Here is a 27,129-nt window from a genome sequence, read left to right as displayed (position 1 = left end):
GAGCACAAGCACGAACATCTCTGGGCTGGGGCTGTTTGTAGCCTTGGCTCGAAGCCCTCTGCACAGCACCCATTTTGGTCATGCTACCATCTCATGGGCAGCACAGATCCCTGGTTTTGCAACCCGGTTCCACATCCACAGAGGGCAAAAACAAGCTGGGGAGCCCTGTAGGGCTTTGCCCACCTCTGTGGTTGGGTCACAGGACATGCACCGGGCTGTGTTGCTCATCTTTGCTCCCTTGCAAGCTGCAGCTCAGGGTGTCAGTTGCAGCACAGCCTCGTGCACCATCCCACCAGCAAGAGGGAGCTGAATTGGCCCTCGAGCTTGCGGTGAAAGCATGAAAACATTTGGGGTTGTGGCTGGAAAACTCCCCTCACTTAGACACCTGAAGGGAAACCATCCAGATGTTGTCAGGTTTTGGGTTTTTTTGGTCTTAAATTCTTGAATTTATAAACTAGCCTTGCGGGGATTGTTTTTGTTGTTGTTGTTTCCCCCCAGCTGGTATGGGAAAGATTGATGTGGGGGAGAGGGAAGGGGCTGGCTACTAATTTCTGAGTACTTACAGCTGGCATAATTGGCAACAGGACTGTGTCATCACCATGAGTGTCTCTGACCTTCCTTTTGCAATGGGTCTTTTCCCCACAAAAGCATGGGCCTGAGCTGTCGGGCCTCTTTGGAAGAGGCTGATCCTTGTGGGAAACCCTTTTGATGTTGACTTCAGTAGCATATGGACCAAGCTTTTAAGGTAGCTTCTACAGATTTTTAACAGACCCTTAAATCCAGTCTAGAAATGATATTGCACATTGATGCTATCCAAAAAGGAATGATGAAATATTGCAGACAAAAACCCAATACCCATACTTGTTCCATCTTCAGCCCTAACCTAAACTTTCCCCACCCCCAGGTTTTGCCAGGGCTGTGTTGTGCTTCACAGCACTTTTTGGGTCAGCCAGGCATCCTGGTCCCTGACTGACAGCTCTTCTGGCAAAAGCCTGCAGCATGTATCTGGCCCACGAAGTGCCTTGCCAGCCGTGTTTTAGGTAGATGTTCAGGTCCTGGGAGCATTTCACAATCTTGCTAGAAACCCCTGGGCTGGCTGGAGCACTCCTTGGGTGCTGCGAGGGAGCGTGGTGATGCTCAGCAGCTTGCAGGGTGGAGCTCATCCTCTTGCTTTAAAGCAGCTCGTCATGAATGCCCTAGTCTGAGAGAAAAGGGACAGTGGTGCTTCCCAGTGCTTGTACCCAGGAGAATAAAGGGAAGTGGGACTAGTGGGAGTCTTCAGAAGCCTCTAACTCACCATAGGAGCACAAATATCTTCAAGGGATTGCCCTGGGGTGCTTCTTAAAAAAGCAGCCGGGTTAAAGTGGCTTTGTTAAGTTTGTTCCCATGAATATGATTTTCCCCAGGCATGCTTTTTACATATACCTGTTAGATAAAAGCTACCACACAGTATAAAAAAAAGCCAACACACAGGCCTCTTAATTAAAGATATGGGACGAAGGAGGTTCCTCGTACAAACAAGAAAGCGATGAGGTGGTTCTGGTTTAAAGATCCCTGAGAAATAAAGCTGCCTGTGGCTGCTGTGGTGGTCCACCCAGGCTTCTGCACAGAGCCTGGCCTCTGTGAGTGCTGGTGGCTGAGAGACATGCGGGTGGCTCTGTGCCCTCCCCGCTGTTGGCCACCCTGAGCGAGCAATGACAGGCACTGGGAACCCCAATGAGAAAGCTGCTCCTGTCAGTTTGCTCTCTGGGACTGGTCCCTCTGGCGTACCCTGCCCCTGTTATCTGCCAGGCTGTCCAGCTGGTGCTAGGAACCCAGTTTCCCCAAACTCCCATGTGACTTTGCAGATACGTGGCGTATTTCAGAGGATGGGCTCCTGTCATGCAAGTGATGGTGGCATGAGCATGTCCCTAGATGTGATTGCAGTCCTGGGTCTCCCATCCCTGCTCTGCACTGAGCTTCTCTGTGTTGTCCTTTCGTGGCACCTGGTGAGGGTGGATTTTCAAGTCCCTCTTTTTCAGAGATGTGGCCCCTGATGTGAGACACGGTGATTTTTGCGTAGCTTTTCCCAGCTTGCCCATCATGAGCTGCAGAAATGATCCTGCAGTGCTCAGGGCCTAGGAGCGATGAATAGGTTACTCACTGACAAAGGTGAGAGCATCATGTGGAGGAAATCGGAGCAACGACTTGTGCTGGTGGAAGAGCCATCTGTTGGACATGCCTACTTTGTGCCAGGTAATGCAACCATGCCAAAGACTCGCTTTGATGTAAATTCACTCCTGTGAACAAGCCTGTAATCTTATATTTGAAAGCCAAGAAGCTCCTGTTGCTGAAGATTTGGAAGCTGTAAATGCTTTTGTTGGTATGTGATGACAGTAAAGACACATGGGATATGCCTTTCAAAACACATTGGTCTGAGACATTCGGGAGGGAGGGAAAAGGTGGCAAGGAGGTGGAGAGTGTCTTCACCGACTGGGGGCTGTGGAGTGTTTGGTTTGGAAGACCTATGTGCCGAGCCAGATGGGTGTTTGTGGCCTAATGGAAAGGGGCTTCACAGTGCTATCCAGTCTTCCCTACCATAGCTTGTGCTCATATGGGCATTTCGGGAGCTCAGCGACATGCTGAGCCCCCTCCTGAGAGGACAACGTGGTGGTGGGGATGCCAGGAGGAGCTGGGCTGTGTGTAGGGTGGCTGGCTGGTGGGGAAGGATGGTCCTCATGTGCCTGGATAGTGTGGTCACCAGGTATTGGGCCTTGGCTGGCAAAGCCAGGGCTGTGATGGCCCAGGGATGAAAACCACCGTGCCATTGGCTGCCGGGCAGTGCTGACCCATGGAGGAGCATGCTGCCGTGGAGGTGGGCAGACTGGGCCCGGTGTATATACTGGTACGAACACAGGTTTCAAGGAACAGTCTAAAATAATAATAATGGATAATGGAGCAGTGGAACTGACTGGGAAAACAAACAAACAAACAAACAAAAAAACTAATACCAATAGAAAACAGTGCTGCAAGAGCGGTGTGAGATCTGGAAGATAATCCAGACCTAGCAAACCACTGTGAGAGCGACAGCAGTTTATCTAGCACTCCATCAGTCTGCTCATGGGAACCCGTGCAGCAAAGTATTTATTCTGAGGGCTAGTTGTGTAGGTGGCCTAGCGTGTTATCGCAGAAACGAAATGTTAGTCATGAGAGCCTACTCGCCAGACATGCCTTCTGCATGCGCCTTCTCGTGCAGCAGCCGGCGTTATCTGCTGGCAGCAGCGGGTCGCTGCCAGCTTGGCATGGGAACGCGGCAGGATGGGACTTGACTTGACGGGGAGCCTGGAAGCCAAGGCTGCTCCGCCAGCACCAGGCGCTGGGGCTGTATTTCCATGTCTAATCGGCCTAATTCGCATTTGAATTAATGCAGCATATGTGAAGGAGCTTACAGCTAACAAGTGGTTGTGGTTTTGTTTTTCAAATCGTTATCTCGCCTTCTGATCAATGAAACTAACTCCGCGGCCTACAAACAAAGCTAACGTACTGAGGCTTCCCAACATAACGAACTCCTAGGTTGGCTCGGTTTTTGGGTGCCCAGCTTTAACTAAGCTTTCAGCGGCTTTTGGAATGCAGGTCCAAGGATGATGGAAGTGGGCTCAGCACAACAGAGGGTCCTGAATTACAGATCCCTAGGTTTTAAGTCCTTAGATCTGGTCTTCCCTTGCTTGCTCACTATTAACGAGGGGTCACAGAGCCACGCAGCACAAGCCTTAGTTTCATACCAGTGTAACTGAATCCAGAAACTTATTCCCTGGTGAGAAATAATGAGCAGTTTAACGTCAATGTAGTTGTACAGTTGCTAAGATCATTTTTCCTCCTTTTGGCCATTCTGATAGAGTTAAAGCAATACAACTCCTAGCATCGACTTTGCTCTTGAATACAAGCAAGCATTTTGTGAAACTTGTCCTGCTTCTGAAGGTTTTGTGCTTCAAAATGATTTTGTTGTATGGCAGAGGTCTCTGGTCAGGTTCTTGAGACATTATTTCTGCAGTTGCCCATTCCTCAATTACTCTATTTACAACATGAATCTCTTTTTTTTTTTTTTTTTTTTTTTTTACTCAGGATGTCTTTAATTTTGAAAACAAGATAGAATCAGATGAATACAAAGAAGTTCAAATGCATTTTTTCATTATACAGTTCAGTCATGGAGGGTACACGGCCACTGAAGGGGGCTTGTCCACAGGAGGCAAGCGATGAACTTTCAGGGATGCAAGAAGTCGTTGGCCTCAGACTGCAGCTTGGGGCTGCGTTCAGCAGCCTTGCTTTGCAGCAAAACATCCTTTCATCTCTGTAAAAACTGCATCTCCAGTTTATATCCTGTGGAATCTGATCTGATGGCAGATGTGGCTGCTCTCTGCGGTCCCTGTCACAGCCTTCCTACTTTGGATGGTGCTTTGCTCAGGGACCGAGGTTTTGGGGAGAGGTGAGCGGCTCGTACTGAGCTCTGTGTGGCACAGCCTGAGATGTCCAGGACATGGCTGCCCTTGCCTATTGGGGTGTGTGGTGCTGGGGAGGTTTGGTGCACGTTGCAGGGAGGGAGGAGGCAACTCCACACGTTGTCGTTTGTGCATGTTTGTGGAGTCCTCAGTGAGGGCTTCGTCTGTGCACACGTGCAATTTGCTAGTGATCCTTCCTGCCCCGAACACTGCAGTGCATTAATTACTTCTACACTATCTGGAAGGCATTATCAGGTGCTGCAGGGAGACCCAAAGGAGGAAGCTGCAGGACCCGTGGCAGGGAGCTGCAAGGCCTCGTGAAGGAAGCAGAGGAGGCTTTGGTGGGTGCCACGCAGCCAAGGCCTGGTCCCACCCTCATCCCAACTTGCGAAGGCGTTCCCATCCGCCACCACGCTGTTAATTTACATCCCAGCCCAAGTTGCCAGGGTTCTTTAACTATTGTTTTCTTGGTACATATTGATCTTATTCTGTTGCCTAAAGCCATAGAAATAATTAGCAGAAGAGTCTTCCCATCGCATTTGCCATATAGTTAATTAGAAGTTTTATATAAAGCATTTGTGTGAGAAAAGCAGACCTTTAGTAACACAAGTCTGTTTTCTCAGCTGGAGTGAAACAGCAGATCTCCATCGACTCTTTCAGGTCCTCATTTTACAATAGCAGCAGAAAAATGGTCCTGGATGTCATGGCAAACCCCAGTGTCTTCTGTTTCAGGCACACTAGGAGACCCTGCAGGTGCTCCAGCGACACTCCTGCTGTTGAGCGGCTTGTGGGGGGATTAAGCTGACTTGGTGCACGTCAGTGTCAATGCTATGTTCCCCCCCGGTGTCCTTTCTGTCACCACGGGAGGGACCTGGCAGGTTGGCAGCATTTCCACACTCTTCATGTTCATCTGGTGCTTAGGACACCAGTCTGTCCACAGGTTCAGGACTCTGGGTCTCAACATAGCAATACTAAATGCTGAGCCCTTCCTCCTGTTTCTGCTAGGGCTTTCTCCCATAGGAGGAGTGCCCTCCATGCATTACCCAGCTTTGCTGTGGCAGGAAGGCTTTTCTTGGCTCAGAGTGCCAAGTCTCTGGCTGAGATGAACCAAGCAGCCGCCTCCTGTCCCTCTCTTTCACCCTGGACCCTAGCAGTGGGTGCTGCGTCCTGCTTGGGAGGTGGCCAGCCATCCATCCACGCTGTGTCCACCCCTCCTGCACAGCGTGGTGGTGCCAGGCCATGGTTCACAGAGGGGGAGATGGCAGCCTTGAAGGTTTGCATGCATGTTTGAAGGTGGCGATGGTGGATCAGTGCGTGCTGAGTGTTGCTTGTTGTGACTGCTGACTGCAAGCTCAACCTTCAGGTGCTGCTGGGAGTGGCGGAAAGGCGCTCTGATGGTGTGTCTGTATTTGTGTGTATACAGGGCAGAGATGAAAAAGAGACTTGCACATGCCAGTAGGTAATTTGGGTATTGATAATGAATCTCTCCCTTGTAACCAGGTGGCTTAAATGCAGCTGATGGCCTAGAGAGAATAATGTTTATTCCTGAAATGAAGGCTCTTCAGCAGGCTTTTCTGGCCATAGTCCAACTCCTGATATCCATTACTTAAATCAGAATAGGCAATGTGTGTCCCAGAGAACTGAGGCTGGTGGCTGTCTGAAGGTGTAAGTCAGTCTCACCTCCCAAAAAGCATCTCCCATAAAGCAGGGTGGAAGCATATGCTTGGAGCTCTGTCTTTAGGCCTCCAGCTCTCTGCAGAGGTGCCGTGCCAGGCGGCTGGTGCTCCTCTGAAGCTGCTGGCAATTAAGCACCCATTCCTGTTTGTGATGTGTAGAGAGAGGTCGTGCTTTGGTGGGGAGTGCAAGATCGGCCACCGTTGAGTAGCGCTGCCTCATGCTACATGCTTCATGCTGAGATGGGGTCTCAGCACCTGGAAGAGCAGTTGAATACACAGGCTGGTAGCATTTCTTTGGAGGGGTCCCTGGTCAGCGAAGTGGGGTGGGTGGAGGTGCAGAGCAGGACCCCGGGGAGGGCCCTCTCAGCAGAGACCAGCATTTCAGCCGGTTCTGCTTTCAGGTCCTCTACTGCGAGCTGCTGTAAGCTGCGTGCCTTTTATTTCTGCAGCCACTGTCCTACTTGCATGGTAAGCTCTTTGGGCCTGGGTGCTATTTGTCTTCCTGTTGTGCCCTGCAGCCTTGGTTTGATGTGATGCTCTGCGGGCACCCGAGGTGGCTCCTGGGGTGGGGGCGCAGGCGGGCAGCCCGCCCGGGGGGCACATCCTGAACCTGGGCTCCAGAGATCTGAATTGCCTTCTGGATACTCTGCTTAGCACCCAGGGCTGGTATAAGCACCCAAGCTAGATGCCTAAAGCTAGTCTAAGGTAGTCGGACTATCCTCATACCTCTCTCCATATGTATTTTTTTTATGCACATGCACATTCTTATATGATTGATTCTTGTGTGGTCATTTCCACCAAAAGGCTCTTCTACACACAGTCAATGTTGTGGTGGCCTTTGCCTGGATAAACAACATGTGTTGAATATTGTCCTGCAGCTGTTATTTGTTGGAGCCTGCAAAGAGGGCTCATCTATTGCTTGTGTGCCTCCAGATTGAGGTTTGAGATGCATGTTCAGTTTGGTTGATGTTACAGTGTATTTAAAAATATAATTTCTCTAAGCCTTTTCCAAATGTTTCTGTTGCACCACTGGAAAATGAGAAGTTCTGCTTGCTGAAAGCCCCCTTTCTCTTAGATCTCTGTCAATGCCTTGCCTAGCTTAGATAAAATACCCACATCACAGCTCACAGCTTCTATCATGTTAGAAGAGAACTTCTCATCTGAGTCTTGCACAAAAGAGCCTATAACCTCAACACAGCTGTAACTGAATGAGCAGCAGCTGGGCTATAAATTGGTTGCTTCTTCGGAGACAGCATTTTTTTTTCTCTTTGAGTAGCTGGTCAAGCTATATTGCTCGCTCCTTTTTAATTTAAAGCAAATATACTCTCTCAGCTGTGCTAAAGGAAGACGGCACCATAGTTACAGCTGCTGTGCCCGACAGAGGCAGCTGATCAAGTGGCAGACCTTTCCGGTGTGTCGTGGAGAGATCCCTGCGAGTGTTTCCCAGGCACAACCCGCCTGCCTGCAGCAAGCAGCTGCCTCTGGGTGTCTGAGGGTTTGCCCTCGGCACAAGCGCGCAGGGCAGGCTACCGCGCGGGAAGGCAACGCGAAGCCCCAACTAGATCTGCCAGCAAAACGGCTTGTTATCTACACCCCGCCGGAGATGAAAGGAGCCCCGTCTGGCTATTTAAACTCTTTGAATGAGCGCGTTGTGACTGAAGTAGATTAAGGTGGAAGGCAGGTTATGGGTAAGTAGGGATGCTGAGCTGACACAGCAAGATTTGGAAATCCCATCCACTTGTGACCTCTCATTTAGAGCAGGCTGTTGTGTGTAGCTCTGAAATGAACCCTCATTAGTTCTGGGCTGGAAACAAGAGAGTCTGCTTACATCCCCAGCAGTGGGAAGGTGCCCATTAGCATTTTTAAATGGTGGAGGATGGAGAGGGCAGCAAATCCTTGAGTGTCTGCTGTGGTTAAGGTAGACTCTGAGCCTCCCAGATACTTAAAGCTGCATGTGATGAGAAGCAAGACAGTCAATGGAGTCAATGTTTTGATTTCAGTAGGCTTTGTGATAAGGCTATGTGGAAAGTTCACCAAAGCCATTTCAAGTCTTGCTCATGATCTATACGTATTAGGACAATGCCTTGTTTCCACATAAAACAAGACATTTCACAGCTCAGAGTTGCTTATCTCATATGTGGTGAAAGCAGCAATTCTGTTGCTGGAGAGCAGGAATCTGTAGTTTCTTATTATCAGATATATCTTTCCTGGGGTTGATCTTTCAGCCTCTCTAAAAAACTCAGGAGCTACTAAAGTCGCAGCTGGCATTTATCCCCAAAGTGATTTTCTTGGCAAGGCTTCAACAGGTAGGCTTTAGCAGGAGGAAAGGAGGGGTAGAAGTTGGAATTTCCCTCTGCAATTAATTGTGATCAGGAAAGTGTTCTCCTTGCACACCTACAGGTAACCTTCAGGTGGGATGCTCCTGGAGTCCTTTCCAATGAGCAGGAGGTGTTGTGTCTGGAGTCTTCTACTTAAATGTCATTTATCAAGGGGTTTCCCTTCCAGCAGCTGCCCAGCATTTTGAAGTACACTTTGAGGAAAGCTAATTGTTATCGCTGCAGAAAAGTATTCCACTTGTTAAATGAATTCAAATGAATTCTTCAGTCCTCTCCAGACAGCATCTCAGCCCAGACTGAGCTGGCCAAAGCAGATTGCTATCAACCTAACTAGCTCAACGCTGCCCTAATGAATTTCTGGCTTGAGGATGAACTTTCCTCTCAAAACATGCATGTCTGCAAACACAACTGTGAATGTAGCAGGTGGAGAGGCTGCAATCCAGCATGCTGCTTCAGATACAGATCTGCCTTGAAACAGCAACCTGGGCCTGATTCCCCTTGCCAGGTCTTTCAGTGGCTTTACTGTATGTGCGAGGCATGGGGCTGTGCCTCGACACAGCAAGGAGAAGAGGGAGGAGCAGGAGCTGGCATCGTCAGGGAACAGGATGGGAAAAGGGGAGCCTGGTGGGAAACCAAGCTCCTCATCCCTGTGCCATTTCTGATGGGGATGGTGTTTGCAGGGCTGTTGAGGGACACCGTGTCCCTCGCTGGGTGCATGTAATGTGAGTTGTGGGAACTACTGATCAGTACAAGGTTGGAGGATGTCTCTGACCTGAGGAATTATTTCCACAAATGTTCTGCTAACCTCAGAAGCCGGTGAAAACTGCTCTCATCTAAACCAGATCTACGCAGAAACAGGATCAGGTCTTGCAAAATATTTAGTTATTGCACCCGATATGTCCGGGTAATTCAGCAGACAATAGCTGCTTTCTCCTCTGACAAGAGCTTCACTGATTGCCCAACTGGGCAGGGAGAAGAAACGTGGAGCAGGGTTCCTGCAACAGCAGCTCCTGGAGCAGTGCGGACAGTGGTGACAGGGAGGTGTGCAGGGGAGAAAGGCCAGGCACCTGTAATGTGAAGTGAAAACCCAAACCAAACCAGGGGGTCAAAGCATTGCTGGCAGCTCCTATTTGCTTTTCTATCCGATTTGCTTTAGCAGCCAAGCAGGCCCTGCATTTCTCTGGGAGCCCGGGCGCCCTGCATGGTGTGGAGCCTGGGATGGCAGCTGTCTCCGGACCACAGGTGCTGGGGGCTCCCTTTGGGTCTCTGCTTCAATCCTTCAGCTTGCCCTGAAGCTTCTCCCTTCCTCATTTCTTACACAGGAAAGGTTTTTATCCCCCACTTCGCCCTGTGGCAAGGTGCATCAAGGGCAGCGTCTGTCTCCCTGGCGGACTTGTTGTTCTCAAACTCTCCTCTTGTTCACCTCGCTGGCTTGGGACTCTGCTTCTTGCTGTGAGGCTGCCCTTCCACTCCAGTTGCAGTTTCACCCCTCCACCTGTGATGAGGGGTCCTGGTGCTGCTTTGGCCCAGGCTCTTCCTTGCAGCGAGCAGGACCTTACAGCCTTGACAAATCCTCCTGCACGGGGCTGGAGCTGACTCACGAGAGGAGCTGCGTGCACACTCTAGTGAGGCGCTGAGCCAAGGACAGAGAGGGACAGGGCTTGGCACCTGACCGAACATTGCCGTCTCCTCGTGTGGGTGTGCAGAGCCGTTCCCGCGGGGATGTTGAACCAGTCCTGTTTGCAGTGTTTGGCTGCTGGTGAGCCTCTGCCTCGGGGCAGGAGACTGGCGTGGCACGCAGGCGGGCACAGAGGAGCAGCAGGATCGTGGGTATCGCTGTGAGTTACCAGGATCCACAGGGCTCCCGCAGGAGGAGGACAGGGCTCAGACCCCACGGCCTCTTGCCCTTATGCCTTCCTGGGCGCAGCACACCTACCCCTGAGGCAGGCTGGTTCAAGGATATTCGTTTAGTGTTGCCTCTTCCACTGCCTTTTGGTCTTGCTCTTACGTGTGTGTTTGTCCGATGAGCTGGAGAAGCAGGTTGCACCTCTCCTTTCAAGGTGTTTAGGTCACCCCGTGATTCTCCTGCCCTCCTAGCCCCAGCTGGCTTCTCCAACTCCAGCCTGCTGGCATCTGCCTCGGTTTCAAAACAGGGAAAGAAAAACACAAAAACTCTGTGTTTTTCCTTTTTAAATAGGTCTTACGCTTTATTTTTAAAATGAGTAAATGCCTCCAAAAGAGGAAGTGACAAGGGAGAAGGGGAAACTAGTGACTATCAAGATGCTTGGCTCAGTTGAATCACTCAGACTGCCTTTCTGAAGTTAACTTCCTGCGCTGCCAAAAGCACTTACAATAAATGTATTTCAGAAAAAAAATGAGAGTGATCTTGTCAGTTTCTCTCTGAAAAAAACAGAAAGTGCTTTTTGACAGTGGATCACCACATGCTATTACATGATGTGGGAGTCTCCAGTGAGCCATTTTCCTGCAAACTGATTTGAGGAAGAATTACTCAGCAGAAGTTCCCTTCAAATATGTTGAGACATATGCAGGTTTCAGCTGGTTCCTAAAAGCAAAACAAGCCTGCACCGTGATTTTAAAAAGATCAGGTATATTGATAAGGGCCTCCCGAGAGATGAGTTACTCCGATTGTTGGGGCTCCTGCTGGAGGGTTACTTGTTTTGTCCAGACCTGGCTCTGGCTGACCAAGGCTGAACTGCTGTGGCTGGGATCCCACGCAGGGCTTGTGCTTACTGTGCAGAAGGTAGCAATAGCTCTGCTGTCTGATGGACACAAAGAAACTCATGGTGCTTCAGTAATGCTAGGGAGCAAATGAAGTGGAGTCCTCTGATGTAAAAGTCCCATGGCGTGTGGGCGGGCTGCAGTCACTACAGCCTCCACCCCAGTTTGGCAGGAGCTGGACTCTCCAGGAACAAGACTGTGGGATTGCAGGCCATGAGCCATCACCCATCCCTTCTTCTGTGCTTCAAGAAGTGAACCTGAGCAGGGTTTGGCTTTTGTTTTCAGGATAAAGGCTGGTTTGGGGTATGAGTCCTTTAAAGCTATTTTTCGCGGGTTGGTCCCTCACCTGGAGCACCAGGGAGAAGACCATATGGGAAGCAAGATGCTGCTGGATATTTCCTTCAAGGTTCTGCTGCTTCCTCCTACGCAGTGCCAGGTGCCTACACACAAGACGTAGTACCAGCAGTGCTACCGTTTCTGCGCATACCCTTCCTGCTCACCATCAGTGTGAGTGCTTGGCGCACAGTGGCTATCGGATTGTGGTGGAACAGAAGGGAGGAATTCAGATTCTCTCTGGTTTCCAGTAGGATATGGCACAACAGTGCTACCTGTGAGGTGTTCATATCTTGAGGTTTCTCAGTATTAGCCCTAAGAGCTGGTGGGAGTGGAGCGTTCCCGAGAAGTGATCAGCGGAACAGCAATTTCCCGCAGCTGCTGCTCCATGTGAGGTGCTGGGAATCAGTCCTCCTCTGATTCACTACCTGCTGTCCCCAGGGCCAGACCGTTCCCAGCCTGAGGGCTCCGCACTCTCTCGCAGTGCAGAGGGGTCAGTGAGTCCCTGTGACTGCCTTGAACGGAATAGAGTGGAAACGGTTCCCAGAAACACATTACAATTGGAATGGAAAGAATCAAGGCTAAATCGGAAACTGAAGAGAGCGTCCCAGGCTCAAAGCCTCAAATACAAGGAAAACATCCTTCACCCCTCAGAAAGGAGTGTTCACAGTTTACCACTGGCAAAAAATTCTCCAGGTTATCCAGAATGCTCTTCCACTTTTCCTTGTAAACCTGATGCACTAGAAGACAGAAGCAAAGGAGTAATTTAGATGCAAAGAACATTCACTGTGCTTGCACCAAGCCCCTTACATTTTATAGGAACACTTTAAACAGTGAAGGACCTTTGAGAGGAGTCACCAGGTCCAGTAGTATAGGAAGTGGTCCACATGCAGGAAGACTGGGTAGATTATGTAGGCAAAAAAATGTTTTAACAATTATTTTATGGTCTTACCGGAGTAAGTAATTCCTGTGTGCTGATCCTGTCACTTTTTTTTTTTTTCTCTTTGTGAAGCCTTTATAAGGAGATAACAAACTTTAAATTGAAGTAACCTGTGGTTTCTTTTTTTTTCTTTTCTTTTCTTTTCTTTTTTTTTTTTAACCCACACAACTATTTTTCCTGCTCAGTTGTTGAATGGTTTATAATGTGACGTATGCTGAATTTCAGGTACCATTGAAATGATTTCAGCGAAACTGCAAATGTAGAAATAAGGCAAAACCTTGCCTTTATGCAAAGGAAAGCAAAGCAAAGACTACAAAAAAGGACTTTCCCAGGCTTTTTCTATTTCTTCTTTGATGTCATTTCATCCGATATTTATTTGAAAATCTAAACATGAGAACATGTACTTCCTGTGCCTGACACTGTTTCTATTTCTGAAGTAAAGGAAATGATTATTTTCCTATTCACTTATTTCTTTTGTACTGATTCAGCCACAAATGTTAGTTGACCTCAGCTGGATACGGATCTGTCCAGGCTTTTCTGTTTTGCTCCTTGTGAAATCTTGCATCTGTGCCTGCATGAGTCCTCTCCCACCTTTTTGGTTTCCCAACCTGTGTTTTTATTTACAGTCTGTAGCAGGCAGTCTATTGCTGTGTGCCCAGAAACCACAATGGGTGTGAGTGTAGAGTGGTAGCAGACCACACCATACACACGCTGATATTTTTATGAAGTCGGCCTGGTCATTTTCAATAACCCTTGCTGGTACAGGAAGATGACGTCTGGTGTTGTGATCATACCAAAAATCCCCCGTTGTTTTTGGCATGAATCAACTTAGAGTTGTTCCTGTTTGAGATGCAAAACCCGAATCCCAACGCCCAAATGCTGCAGTGCGATGAAGCTGTGTGGGCAACCCCAGTGCCCCCAGACCCACAACCCAGCAATCTCTATCTAATGATAAGGGCTTATTATTAAATTCCTGTTTTTGTGATACTGGGTACGCATAAGGCGTACATGGGTGGTCTGATGGTGGCACGCACCATATATCTCGTTGTTCAGCTTCCTGACTTGGTGCTTCTAAACACATACTGTAGCCTTCAAAGATGCGTATGTGCTTAACGCTCTATTCTGAAACTTGAGTATTTATAACAACAAATAGTTGTTCAAATTACTTTCCGGATTCCATTGTTTAGCTTGACTTGATAGTTTAGGATTTGGTAACAGATCTTCAAGATCTGTCTTAGAGCTGTGGATTTGAAACAAGGACCTATCCTGTTGCTCATTCTGTGCCAAAAGTTAAACTGCTGGCCCATTTCTGCAGGTATCTTGTTGGAGCAAATGCTTCTGTCTAACAAGTTACTATGGGAATGCCTCCTGAAAGCACATAGGTACATCGTATTGCATATCTGTGGGAACGGTTCCTCCTCTCCACAGAAAGCCATGTGTCCCTGCTGACTCACACAGCGTAAGGAGCCATCCCATAATTTTGGTGGAAGGTCTGCAAGACAGGGTCCAAATCTGAGGAAACATGCTATGCCAATCTTTATGGTTCAGCAAGGACTTTCCCTCTTCTGATCTACTTTGCTGTGGGCCAGATGGGATGGCAAGATTTGTAACATCTTGTAGCAGTGGCACCAGTTCCTTCTCTTGTATTTTATTTAGGATGAGGTGGATGGTGAAGAACAGTTTGATTTCTGGAGGAAAGCTCTTAGGCCTTTTCAGAGCAGACTGCAGTCTCCTTGATGACAGCATGTTTTGGGAGACTGCGATGCTTCCTGTTCTGTGAAGTGGTACAAACAAAAGGGGTGTTTAGTTGGCCAGGGTCACTCCTGATGTCCTGTACTATGGTGCCTTTCCCCAGCATGGCCAATAAGGACCAGGTGTGCACACAGCTGGTCTGCCAGGGTGCTCAGCACTGGCCCTTTCAGCACACACAGAAAATACTTAAAACTTCTGCAGACAAGGATTATGGCGGACTGCCCAAGGTCACAAAGAAAGTCAGGGCAAAAAGGAGATGTGAATCTAGATCTTTATGCGCTACACTGGGTCTATGGCTACCAGACCTGCCTTTCTCCTCTCTGTCCTTGGCTTGGGATAGCTCACTTTTTCCTCTGTAGTTTAAAAAGTCCTCCCTGGCAGCTGGCAGAAAGCATTTCATTCTGCACAGGGCTTCTGAAATTGAGGTATAGCTGATGCAGATCACTAAGTGATGTCTCTCCCCAGCTGTGTGAGGCTGTTTGTGAGCTCTCTCTTCTCTTCCAGCGTTGGCCATAAGACTGAGAAACCTCCCAGTTTTGCTTTGTGTCCATTTTGTGGTGAAGCTGATGCCAGCTGATTTCTGTCTGTTTCTCTACTGGCATGAGTTTTATTTTACTAAATCTTCTAAATGGCTGTGCACGGGAGAAATTGCAGCTGGATTTTTTCAGGAGGTCTTGATGAGCAAGAGCAGTGGAAATGCCACACTGCTTCCCCACAGAAAAAGCTCCTGATGAGCTGAAGCAAAACACGAGCTCGGAGTGGGAGCAGCAGCTTCCTCCCTGAAGGCTGATGGAAGATTAGGCGTGCTTACATGACCCACAGAAAGAGATGCTGGTTGCCTGTGTCTGTCTCGCCTGTGACGCAGACCCAGTGGGGCTAAATCTGCATGGGATGAAATTAAGCGGACCTCCCCAATAGCAACAGAGCCACCAGGGGCTGGCACTGTGGTTTTGGATTTAAATACTCTCTGCAGTGATGTGGTTGATCAGAAAAGAGAAAGGGGATGGCTTGTAGCCCTCGGGAAGCCATGTCTGCTCAAGAGTGTCCTGAGAAGCTGCCCGCGTTTGCTGATGCCAGGTCAGCTCTCCTGGAGCTACTGCTTGCAGCCTGCGGGATTGCGCAGCGCCAAGTCGGAGGAATGCTACGCCACGCCTGGGGCCTCTAGACATTGTTGTCCTACAGATAAATAACAGGGTTTGAGCTGCTGACGTTGCTTGTAACACTGTGAGTCAGGTTTTCCAAAGAACATGGTGCCTGATGTGCTGAGCTGGGGGAAAAGCTGGCTTCGCATTTAGGTGTCTGCTGGCGCACCGTGCCCTCAAGAAAGTTTGGTGCTCTGCTGCGGGATCTGCGTTTTCATGGGTTTTGTGGCTCATATCTTCTGCTCAGCCTTGAGGCTAGCCTAGCCTCACTGGCTCTGTGCTGCTTCCCTTGATATGATACCCCAGTTCAGGGTGGGCTTGTGCTTGCCCGCCCCCTCGATTTTGAGGATCTCCAGCTGGCTTTGTTCCTGGAGAGGCAAAGAGACCACCTTGCCCTTGCTGGCCTTCACAGATGAGACTGTTCCTGCCCCCTGCAAAGCCTGGGAAGAGCCAGGCATTGCAAGAGGCATATTTAAAATGAATAGAGAAAGGTGTGTCTTTGCACAAGGTTCTGTTCAGCCTTGGAGCAAAAAAAAAATCCACTATGGTTATTAAATACACAGAAACTACTTCTGTCTCAGGAAGTTCCTGAGCTGTATAGTGCCAGACTATGGGTCTGTATTCAGGGGGAAACATCGCTGTATGCCTGTGCTCCTCTTACACTCTTCCAAACTGGAGCCTGGCTGGTTTCAGCGAGCGGAGGTGTAGCAGGATGGGCTTGGGTGCCACCCCGTGCCTCTGCTCCTGGGCCTTGCCGTTGTATGCGGCCCTCCTGGGGGCCGAGGTGGTGCCTGAGGGGCAGCTCCGGCCTGCACCGCCAGGGGAGAGAGACCAGGCGGGCTCCAATCCCCTGTGTACCGGGCGATTTCTGCTTAGGCCTGTGTTTATTGTTAAAAAAGGAAATACAGCTGTCTGCTTTCCTCACTGCATCGATACCAAGAAAAACCACAGAGATGAAACTGTCACAGGACAAACCCCAGACCTTCTCAAAATGATTCCAGCTGTGCTTCTCTTTTTGTGTAACATAGAGGGTTTAATATTTTCACTGGTTTTCTCTGTATGTGTTGTTGTTGTTGGTTTTTGTTTTTTGCCTTAGGCCACAGACCAGACACAGTGTCAGAGGCAAATGTCAGGGTAAACACTGCAAGTCCAGTTGGCTCAGCTACCCTGAAGGGGTCACTCCTTTGGCCTACTGTCTTCCCTTTCCCTGTATTATTATTTCCCTTTTTTCCTTTTTTTTTTTTTTTGTGTGTGTGTGTAGTGATTTTAGACATTGTAGTTCAGCTATGAGACTCTCCTTGTGCCCCACTTCTGACCCTGATGCAGCAGTAGCTCTGAGCATAGACCATACACATCTGTAGGGAGAGAAATACTAGCATGCCCAGCCCTCCCTACTACAGCAGTGGCTGTGCCACCTTGCAAGCTGTCCATGGAACCCGTGTGCTTGCCTTTTTGGGCAGCTTATTTCTCTTCTGTGAGGAAAAGGCTGAAGTCCACGTGGAAGCATTGTGAGGACAGCCAACTAGACCATGCTATTTAAATGAAATTCCAGTTTGTCTGGCTGCCAGGGCAGCTGTTCCTTTGAGGCTGAAGCTTCTTTTGAAAAACAAAACAAAACAAAAACTGACCATAAAAAGGTCAGGAACTATACAAAGCACTGAGCTATTCAGGATACCATCAGCTAGGGATGGAGAGTTGTGTGTGCCTGCCTCCTGCACGCTCGCAGTCCCTGCCTGGGGCCAGGCTGGACACTCAAATCCTGCTGTGTGTAAGAATGTTGATTGTTTGGGGTTTCTTTCTCCCCAAAGGTCAAAACTGTCTGAAAAACAGGGCTTCAGACTACTCCCTGAAACCTTTCCTTCCAAGGAAGAAAATAAAGCCCTTTAGTGTTGTTTAGATGGAGTAAATTGATGTGGTTTTGGTTTGTATCTTAATAATTTATATTTTACTCTGGTCTATTTCTACAATATTGAATGAAAACATATTGAAACCACATCATTTGGAAAGGGGGGGATCCCTGAGCAGTTGGTTTGCTGTGACTGGGTATGGGAACTTTTGCCCCACTGCCATTTTTACCTGAGCCAGGGTATTGGCAAAACTGATGCTGAGTAGTCAGATGGAAAAGCAATCCCATTGCAGTTTTCCAAAAAAATCTCATACTTATCTTTGCCATGCAAGAGCGTGGGAAAGTGTACTGTCTTTCATATCTAATGTATATATTAGAGACTGTATGATCCAGCCTGAATGCCTACTTAAGCACTTAACCCCTGTTGATTTCAATGAAAATGTCACGACCAAGCATCCTTTGAATGCCAGGGCCTGATCTTAGCTAGCTGGATGCAGAAAGCTTTTGGCAGTGCAAAGAACTAGCCATCCTCCCTGGGGAAGGACTGCAGCCGAGGAATGCTACTTGCCATAACACTTATGATGGACTCTCAAATAGAAGTTGTGGCTAAGGCGAGTGTCTGTGCTATGAGAATGGGTCAAACCAATGGGAAGTCATTTAAATTGCAAAAAATACTGCTCAAAGGGAAAAAAGAATAAAAGGCTTTATAGGTTAAGTGAGTGTAACATACTGTATGAAAAGAAAGGTGAGAGTGCAAAACGGTGATGAAAGATGAAATTTGGAAGCTAAAATAGTGATCTATTCTATAGGGAAAACAATGGAAATGAAATGTTCAGATGCTGGAGATGCCACTAGCTGACCTACAATGGTGCTTCATGAGAACATCAGTGGGGAATGTCGCAGGTCCCCAGTGCATGGTCCTGGGAGTACAGCATAGCATTCAAGTAACACTCTGAGTTCATGCGAATTCAAGCTAATGCAGAAGCTATGGGAAACCATTTGATTTCCTTTGACAAGATGAATTGTTTGGCAGTGAAACTAAGTATTCTGTTGATGGTGGGAAAAAAAAGGCATTTCAGCCATATTTATATTTTCTTCTCTTAGGTTTTTTTTTTTTTTCAAAAAATGCATGAAGAAAATTTAATTTGCAGGTTAGAAGTTAAGTATTGTGTTGGTTTCACCCTGATGGACAGCTAAACACCACCACAACTGCTTTTTCTCTCCCCCTCCTCAAAGGATGAGGAGGAGAAAATACAATGGGAAAAGGGCTCAAGGGTTGAGGTAAAGACAAGAAGATAACTCACCATTTACTGTCACAGGCAAAACAGACTCAAAATAGGGAGATTAATATAATTTATTGCCTATTACTAGCAGATTAGAACAGTGAGAAACTAAAAACAAACTAAAAACCACCTTCCCCCCCCAGCCACCCTCTTCTATCCTTGGGGAGGTTTAGGTTAGAAATTAGGAGACATTTCTTCTCAGAAAGAGTAGTCAGGCACTGGAACGGGTTGCCCAAGGAAGTGGTCACGTCACCGTCCCTGGGGGTGTTCAAGGAAAGGTTGCGTGTGGTGCTTAGGGACATGGTTTAGTGGGTGACATTGGTGGTAGGGGGATGGTTGGACCAGATGATCTTGGAGGGCTCTTCCAACCTTAATGATTCTAGGATTCTACCTCCTCCCCCTGAGGAGGGGGCACAGGAGAACAGGGAATGGGGGCTGTGGTCAGTCCCTGATGCTTCACCTCCATCGCTCCTTCACAGTCACTCCGTGTCCCTGCTCCACGCGGGGTCCCTCCCACTGGATGCCATTCTTCCCAAACTGAGCCTGCGGGGGCTGCCCACAGGCAGCTGCTCTTCAGGAACTGCTCCCACACGGCTCCGTACCATGGGGTCCATCCCCCAGGAGCAAACTGCTCCAGCACGGGTCCCCCACGGGCAGCAGCTCCCCCCAGACCCCTGCTCCTGCGTGGGCTCCTCTCCACGGGCTGCAGCTCCGGCCCGGGGCCTGCTCCTGCGGGGGCTCTCCATGGGCCGCAGCCTCCTCCAGGCCACATCCACCTGCTCCACCGGGGGCTCCTCCACGGGCTGCAGCGTGGAGATCTGCTCCGTGTGGGACCCATGGGCTGCAGGGGGACAGCCTGCTCCACCAGGGGCCTCTCCACAGGCCGCAGGGGATCTGCTGCTGCGTGCCTGGAGCACCTCCTGCCCTCCTGCTGCACTGACCTGAGGGTCTGCAGGTCTGGTTCTCACTCCTCTCTCCCAGCTGCTGTTTTGCAGAAGTCCTTTTTCCCTTTCTTAAATCTACTCTCACAGAGGCACAAACAACCAGCTCTGGCCAGCAGCGGGTCCCTCTGGAGCCAGCTGGAGCTGGCTCTGGTCTGACATGGGGCAGCTGCTGGGCTCTGCTCACAGTGGCCACCCCTGCATTTTTGCTGCTACCAAAACCTTGCCACGTAAAACCAATAAAAATTTATGCATCTTTAGGAGGCAAAATGCTCTCAAAGCAAGATACTTGTGAGTTTCACGGTTTCCACTTATGTTATTCATAACATTTACATTAATCAGGACGTGATGTTTCTAACACACAATAGCTCAGCCAAGAGGCTAAATCTAAAATAATCAATCAGCTCCTACTCAGGAAGTAACCTCCTCTGCTTCCTGTCAATGTAAATTATGTTAATGTAAAGAGTATAATTTAATGCAGTGTATAGACTGTTAATGGAAAGAAATGTTAATTTATTAATTGAATCTTTTTTTTTTGTTTGCATCTTTTCAACTAAACTGACTTGTCACTGATGTGCTTATTTTAATGCCATGAAAAAAATACAATATGAATAAATATAGCACATGAAATTGATTTTTTTTAAAATTTTATTTAAAGATAAAAGCCAGAATTTGAAATATTTGATGTTGGGACAGGTGGATGTTATGGATGTTAGCCAGAGAGCATAAAACAGCAGATTTGTTTTTCCCTAGCTCTTGTGTGGCTGGAATACTGTATGAGTAAGTTTACTTATACAGTGACAAGAACCCCATGAAAAGAAGTTTTGGAGGATTTGTGCTTCTCAGGGAGTGTGCTATGCGATGCAATGGACAGGATGTTCACACATGGGCAGAAGGGCATATGGTGTTGTTGCGGGTGGGCTTTCATCCAGACTGCAGTGTCCTGTTGTGAGGGCATGATCCTCAGAAAGAGTTGGTATTGCTTAAATGTGACCCATGTCCTTTTAGTTCCTAATACTTGGTGTTTGGCACTTGACAATCTGGTTTTAGAGATTTTTTCTTTCCCTGTGGTTCTTGTTCTCATAGCTTCTTAATCATTCTCCTCTGCCTTGGCTTCCTGAAAGGAGTGCATCTGTTCTCTTGTGCTGGTTTCAGTCTGAGCTGAAACCACAAAACTCAGATTAGACTCTTCAAAAGCTTTACCAGGCTTCAGGAACTCCTGAAGCAAATCTGGGCCCGTTTTCATGCAAATCCAAATACCTTTTATGGTTTCGTTTCAACTTGACATTTTGATTTTGAGATTTTGAGTTGCTCAGACCCTAGGGCTTTATGTGAAACCCAAAGGGCGTGAACTTACATGAACTGAAATGGAAAAATATTCAGATGAACCCACTGAAGACTGAAACTATGTTCCCACAACTGTGCTTAATAAACCGCTCTGTTTTTTTCTTAATTGGAGAAGTGGCAGCTTCTGTTCCACAGCTTGAAGCGCACGGCAAGGCATAGTTTTCAGTTTATGTATTCTGGGTATTAATTAGGTATCCCAGTAAATCACGGATGGTTCATACCCTTCCAACTGGGAAGTCGGTAAATACACATCTTTTCCATCAAAGTGTGACCTGAGTAGCCAAAAACCAATGTTTTCCCTTCTTGGGGTGTGCTGATGCAGGACTTATGCTTCTCGTCATGGTGGGTCGCCAGCTCTGTGGCTTCCAGGAAAACTAAAGCTCCTCCTCTGCCTCAACATGGCTGAGATCAGCGGTGGCCAGCCTAGCCCCAGCTGTGGTGGGGAAGTCCTGGCTCTGCTGTATCCTAACGCTTCCAGCATCATTTCTGTTTCTTCTGGTGGTGGCCCACTGGATCCTGTTGACCCTCTGCTGAATCACTTTTGTGGACTGAAACCCTAACAGCCCTGGGGACGTGTGCTGCTGACAGAAGTAGCCATGCTCAGGCACTGGTGGCTTGGTGCCATCCCTCTCTTCTGCCCTCACCACCCACCTTGCCAAAGGCCGGGAGGCTGTGGGGATAGTCCTGTAGGGATGGGATGGGAATGGAGATGGGAGGAGAGAGGAGGAGAAGGAGGAGGTACTGCCTGACTCAGGTACGGGCAGGGCAGCTGTCAGGAGGGAGAGCAGTGCGTGCTCCAGGCAAGCTTTAGCAAATAGCTGGGGACTTGGTTATCATGGTAATAGCCAGTTGGGCCCAAACACACCCAAACTTGTCTACTCTCAAGAGCAAGCCTACAAACAAAACTGCAAGGTCCTAGCATGGCAACAGATTTTAGAAGTTACGAATGCTCTTAGGGAGCCCTTGTTCCTAAGTCCTTCTCTGCAACTCTGCATGATAGCTCCTCTTTTCCACCCCCTTTTAACTCAGTTTGTGAACCCTGTCCATCCACAGAACTGTGAGGACTGGCTCTCTAAGGACATCCCCCCTGAGAGGAGAGCTGGCAGCTCTTGGCAGCCCCAAACTTCTGCTCTGTCCTTTTGCCGGACCCACTGCAGCACAGAAAAGCCGACTGTGGGTGCTGCAGTGCATGGTGCTCCTTCCCCACCCACGTCCAGTGGCAGTGGGCTTTCGAAAGGTTTCTTAACACCTGGAACAAAGCTGTGATGTTGCGATGAACATCTCTTATCGCTTCAGTGGTCCAAAGTGCTTTCCCTGCCAAATCGTGCGCACCACGTGCTCTCTGCAGGAGCAGAGGCAGACCTGCGGGGAGGGCAAGCCTCAGTGGCTCTCCTCACTTCGGGGCTTGCACTGTTTCTGTCCTTGAGGTTTCAAGCATGAGAGACTACAGTAGGCTCCATTCAAAGAAACAAATGGTAGTGGTGGGGCTCGTTTTTATTTAAAAAACCCCAAACTTATTGGCACAGCTGTTCACAAGCCCTAGGAGGGAAATCCCACAGTCTGTGACACTTCCACAGACAGATGGATGGCAGCATATGACCTTTTGGCATCATGTTCCCCTTCAGAGGCTACAACTAAAGAGAATGGAAAAACTGCTGTGGGGCTATGGCTGTGAATGGCTGCCCTCAGCCTCCGCTTTTCTTTTTTTTAACAAAGCGTGTGCTTGGAAGCAAAGGTCTGCCATTTCAAAGGCTGACTTTGATTTTGGATGTTTGTGTCCATGTGTGAAGTGAGCCATCCACACCTAGGAAAATGAGGCCTTTTGAAATGAAGCTTTCAAAACCATCAGTTAAGACTTTTTATGTTAATTAAAAGATTAATATAATTGATTTAAAGAGCATGCACATCATGGCATCCTATTAGGGACATGCTATCTGCAGTTTACATTTGGTTTACTCACTGCAAATACCATACATACAGTGAAGCAAAGAGGGTGAGGTTACTCATGGGTGGAGGGAAGCAAGTTGTCCTTGTTTAGTTATCTTGTGGTAAAAAAACACGACAACTGTATCTCCATTAGGATTTCACTATAAGCTTGCTAACGCTCAGTAACTAACTTGTTTTTGTGTTCTCTCTGAATCCTCCCCCCAGCTTCTCCTGCACTATGGGCTTCAGTTCGGAGTTACCTGATCTCCACAATCATAATTTCTGCACACTTGGTTGTTGACAGGCTTTTGGCTCTTACAGCTGGTAATGGATGCAAGGACTCAGTCACTTTCTCAAGGAGACATGGGAAACCAAGCTGGAAATCGAACCCAGGCATTCCCAGCTAAAAGTTTCATGTTTTAACTCTCTCCTCAAAACTCTGAGGCTGTTTTCCTAGGGCCATGCAGTTAGTTAATCCATCAGACCTTTTTTTAGGCTGTTACCACTCTAACACCAAAATTTACAGAGTTCCCCAGCAGACACTTTTTTTTTTTTCTTTTAGCTGACAGGGTTAAAAAAAATCAGTCTTCCATGGTGTGCAGAAAAAACTACTGACCTGTAGTTTTGTAGTTACCTCCAATAACTTCTTAGCTTTACTGTGAACAGACCTGAGCAATGATTGTGGCCTGCCTTTCCTTCCGAAAGATTTACAGACTCCTCGCTGAGGGTGGGAACAGGGAAATTGGTATTACTTGTCCTTTACTTTTTCATATGGTTGTCAGAAAGTAATTTCTTAAGAATATTTGCTTGTCTTTCGTTCATATTCCTATGTTCAGCTCTTATGCTGAAAATATTTTCTTCAAGAATTATTTGTCTGTGGAAAAGCATATGGAGGATTTATTGGATGGTCATTGATTCTTTATCATACAAGCTTCCTCTATGCAAGAAGGCCATCAAGCTTGACTACTTCTCCTTTTGCAAATATTGTTGTGTTAATCACAATGTGATGCCTCCTGGAAGTTCAGTGAAGAATCAAAGCCCCTCTGAACTGCTATGACCTACAAATGGCAAGTAGCAGAAACTAGGAGGATTTCAGACATATGTAATTGCCATTAGCAGCATCATAGTTGTTGCTAGAGCTCAGAACAGTTGAAGTATTCCAATAGGAATTTAATCCAAGGTTTCCAATCTTTTTTTTTTCCCTAGGATCATTTTGCAGGTGCTGGGTTTGTACATCAGGAACAGTATTTGTGCTGCTGCTCAGGGGCTGGCATCCGCTCAGAGGGTGTACTTGGTCCTTCTCCTGGGTCAGCTAGCACAGCTTCTCTAGGCATTTGTCATGGCCAGGCTGGCAGCAGCTTGGAAATCACCGAGGTGTTTTCTGGTGGAGGAGCATCTGTTGAAGAACAGCCAGTCTGTTGGGTTCAATTTAAACAGGTCAGCAGAACAGATCATTTGTTTTTTTCTTTAACCAGAACTTACTGAGTTTCCTACAGGCTCCTCAGCTACAGTATGTTATGGTTTTGCTGGTAGACAACGTGGTGTTTGGCAGTTTTGAGTGAGTCTTAACCCTTTGTTTGGGTGGCTGCAGCTATGGGATTAAAACTTCTTAAATCAAAGCTGTGAGTAATATTTCCTGACTTCTCTTGCCAGCCAAATCGCAGGGATGTTTTTTGGTGTATTGCTTAAAAAAAAAGTCTGAAAAAGTTGTTTAAAGTGATGTGCCTGTAAAACACTATCTGATCATTTTGTGTTTGCATGAAGGGCAGCAAAAAGGTAGAAAACTGTGCAACTTTGCTCAGTTTGAAGTGTTTTGCTTTTTTATGGAGCCTTTTAATAACATTTGGCTGGAGCTTTGTATCTGCTTGGTTAATAATAGATAATTTGTATAATGAGAAGGCTGTTAGACATCAGAGTGACAGGTCAGGATTGGTTCTGCTGCAAATGAACTAAGTCACTCACAGGACTGTGGCCAGAGGGGAAAGCCATGTAGGGCTGTTTCAGGAGCTGTGTAATGAGCTGATGAATGTGGCTCCAGTGTTTCTTTCTGCTAATGTAGAAACAGTGGTGAATAAATACCAAAAACAAAATCCATGCACCCACTTTAAAAAAAGAATACACAATTTATATTCTTGGTTCATTGTAACTTAGTTTTGAGAGGCAAGACCGTGTCCTTTGAAGACTTTGGTCATCTTAAAACAACGCTACAGGTCCAAGTGACATTTTGTCTGTAGAAGAGGTGAACTGACGTACTTCTCAACAGTTCTAACATTTAGTTGTGAGTGACCTCAGAGCTGAAGACATCTGTGCATTTATGGGGCAGGATGCTCTTGATCCTCAGAGTCAGCTGGGAGTTGGATCCAGTGGTCAGAAAGCACAGGGAGGTGTTTAGATTTGAAAACAGCTGTCGCCCGCGTACAGTGGGCTGGTTCCAGTTTAACGTTTCATTTCGATCTTCTTGTTTGTGGGTGCAACAAGAGGCCAGAGAAGTTTACTTCTCATGAATAATTTTTATATCCTGTGACAGTTTATTGTAGCTGGCCTATCTGCATTCTCTGAGCAAATCAGAAGTAGCTGGAAAATAATAAACCACTGAAACAGTTGCAAGGGCAAGAGATGGAAATCTATAGCCTTCAAAAATGGAAAACAAAAAACTTAAGACAGCAATGGAAACCATGCATCAGTTGAAACAGAAAAGAGCACTCGGATTTGCATTGGGTTGAAAAAAACGGCTTACTTAATACACCTACTGAGTGTTGTTTCTCCCTCTCCCCCCACACCTGAGTACTTTGGTTTTCACTAATTGGCTTGTTACAATGGATTGGTGTGCCCTTAGCTTTACCCAGGTCTCTTTGTCTTCTGTACTGTGTTACCAGTGACCCTGGTCTTTTATTTCAGTGCAAATGTTATAACAGGTTTGAAAAACCATATGGATGGTGCAGACTTACCAGAGATATTATTTTTTCAAGAAACTATTTTTTTTTTTTTTTTTTTTTTAATTTTAAGGTTCAACACTGGATGGATTTTCTTTCGCATGATGCCTATGAGTACCTCTGACTCAGGTTTCCAGCCACTGTTTTTTTAGGGGACGGATGGGGAGAAGAGGAGAGAAATCGTATGGTTCCCACACTCTGAGGTGGATCGTTGTGCTGCAGCTGCTGGGCGTGATGTGTGGTGGTTTCAGTCTGAGGAGGGTTCCTACCCTCAATTCTGTTTGCTCTGTGATCTACGGCATCCACTCACACTTAAGCATCCTGGTGGCAGCAAGAATTAATGTTCTTCACAGAAAACTGACCTGAAAGTAGATCAGTTCCCTGCAAGGATGAAGGACTGCCCATGGCTTCAAGCACTGCCCATTGATTTGGTATGCCCAGGAGCATGTTCAGGCCCTTCCACTGTCTCGGTTATCCTTTTGGCCATTCCTGTCAGTGAATTTTGCTCCCAGGCATGGATGCAACCTCTAGACACTCAGCTGTCACCAGGCTGTAGCCCTCAAACCCCAGCTAACAAAAATGCTTCTGCAGAACAGATATTTTCCTGCCTTTTTTTTTTTTTTAACTGCCCAATGCAACTTGATCATAACAGCATCCCACTACCAAAGTCACTCAGAGGATTTATGAAAACTGCTGGGAAAAGGCTCCATTTGCTGCTCTCAGCACCTTGTGGGACGGGGTTATAAACAGTGGGTTGGGATTTTTTTGGAAAACCATCTCAATTCAGCATGCGCTGTGTATGGCAGTCACTCAGCCTCCTCCAAAACCTTTTCCAGAGTAACTTTGCTCTGTGTACAACTTTTTTTTTTTTTTTCCCCCAGGACCGCCTGGCCTGGCCTGGCCTGCCCTTCCCTAGGCTGACTCTTTACATCTGATGAGTCTGAAGAGCAGCAGAATGGAAGTGACTGTTTTAATAAGCACTAGGAACTTGCTGGATTTTGTTACACTTCTTTTTGGTAAGTACTTCTTCTTCCCTCACCTTGTGCCTTTTCTTCTCATTAAAACAACTGTACATCATATGACAATCATGCAGTTGGGTGGTCTCCTTCTTAAAAGTGGCTTGGCATCCTTCTCGCTGAATGCTCTATTAGCTGGAGCAGGAAAATGAGCTCTCTGGCCATGGAGCAAACCTAGCCCTTGGTGCTGCAGGGCTGTGAAAACCCATGGCAGTGTGCTTTCAGCAGCTCCTGCTGCCGCCCCAGTCTACCTGCTTATGGACACAGACATACGTACAGTGAGTGTGCAACCAGGTCATGACATGCTTCTCTGTAACCCGCTTCCAGAGCGAGCGCTTCCACAAGTTGGGAGTGGGCGAAACCCGGTTTCCTACAGCTCTGTGCCTTGTGGTTTGCTCCACTGGTGCCTGGGACAGAGCAGGTGATGACTGACGTGGCTTCTGT

General features: G+C 47.6%; 1 long non-coding RNA gene across 1 annotated transcript; it reads left to right on the top strand.

Moving 5' to 3' along the window:
* Positions 1-39: 39 nt before the first annotated feature.
* Positions 40-27,129, top strand: LOC136791558 (uncharacterized). Its single transcript, XR_010833811.1, has 4 exons — positions 40-745; positions 2,022-2,235; positions 26,551-26,685; positions 27,013-27,129. It is a non-coding gene; the product is annotated as an uncharacterized lncRNA (long non-coding RNA).

Source organism: Anser cygnoides, chromosome 1, assembly GCF_040182565.1.
Source record: "Anser cygnoides isolate HZ-2024a breed goose chromosome 1, Taihu_goose_T2T_genome, whole genome shotgun sequence".
Taxonomy (NCBI): domain Eukaryota; kingdom Metazoa; phylum Chordata; class Aves; order Anseriformes; family Anatidae; genus Anser; species Anser cygnoides.
This window is presented reverse-complemented; position numbering and strand designations above follow the sequence as displayed.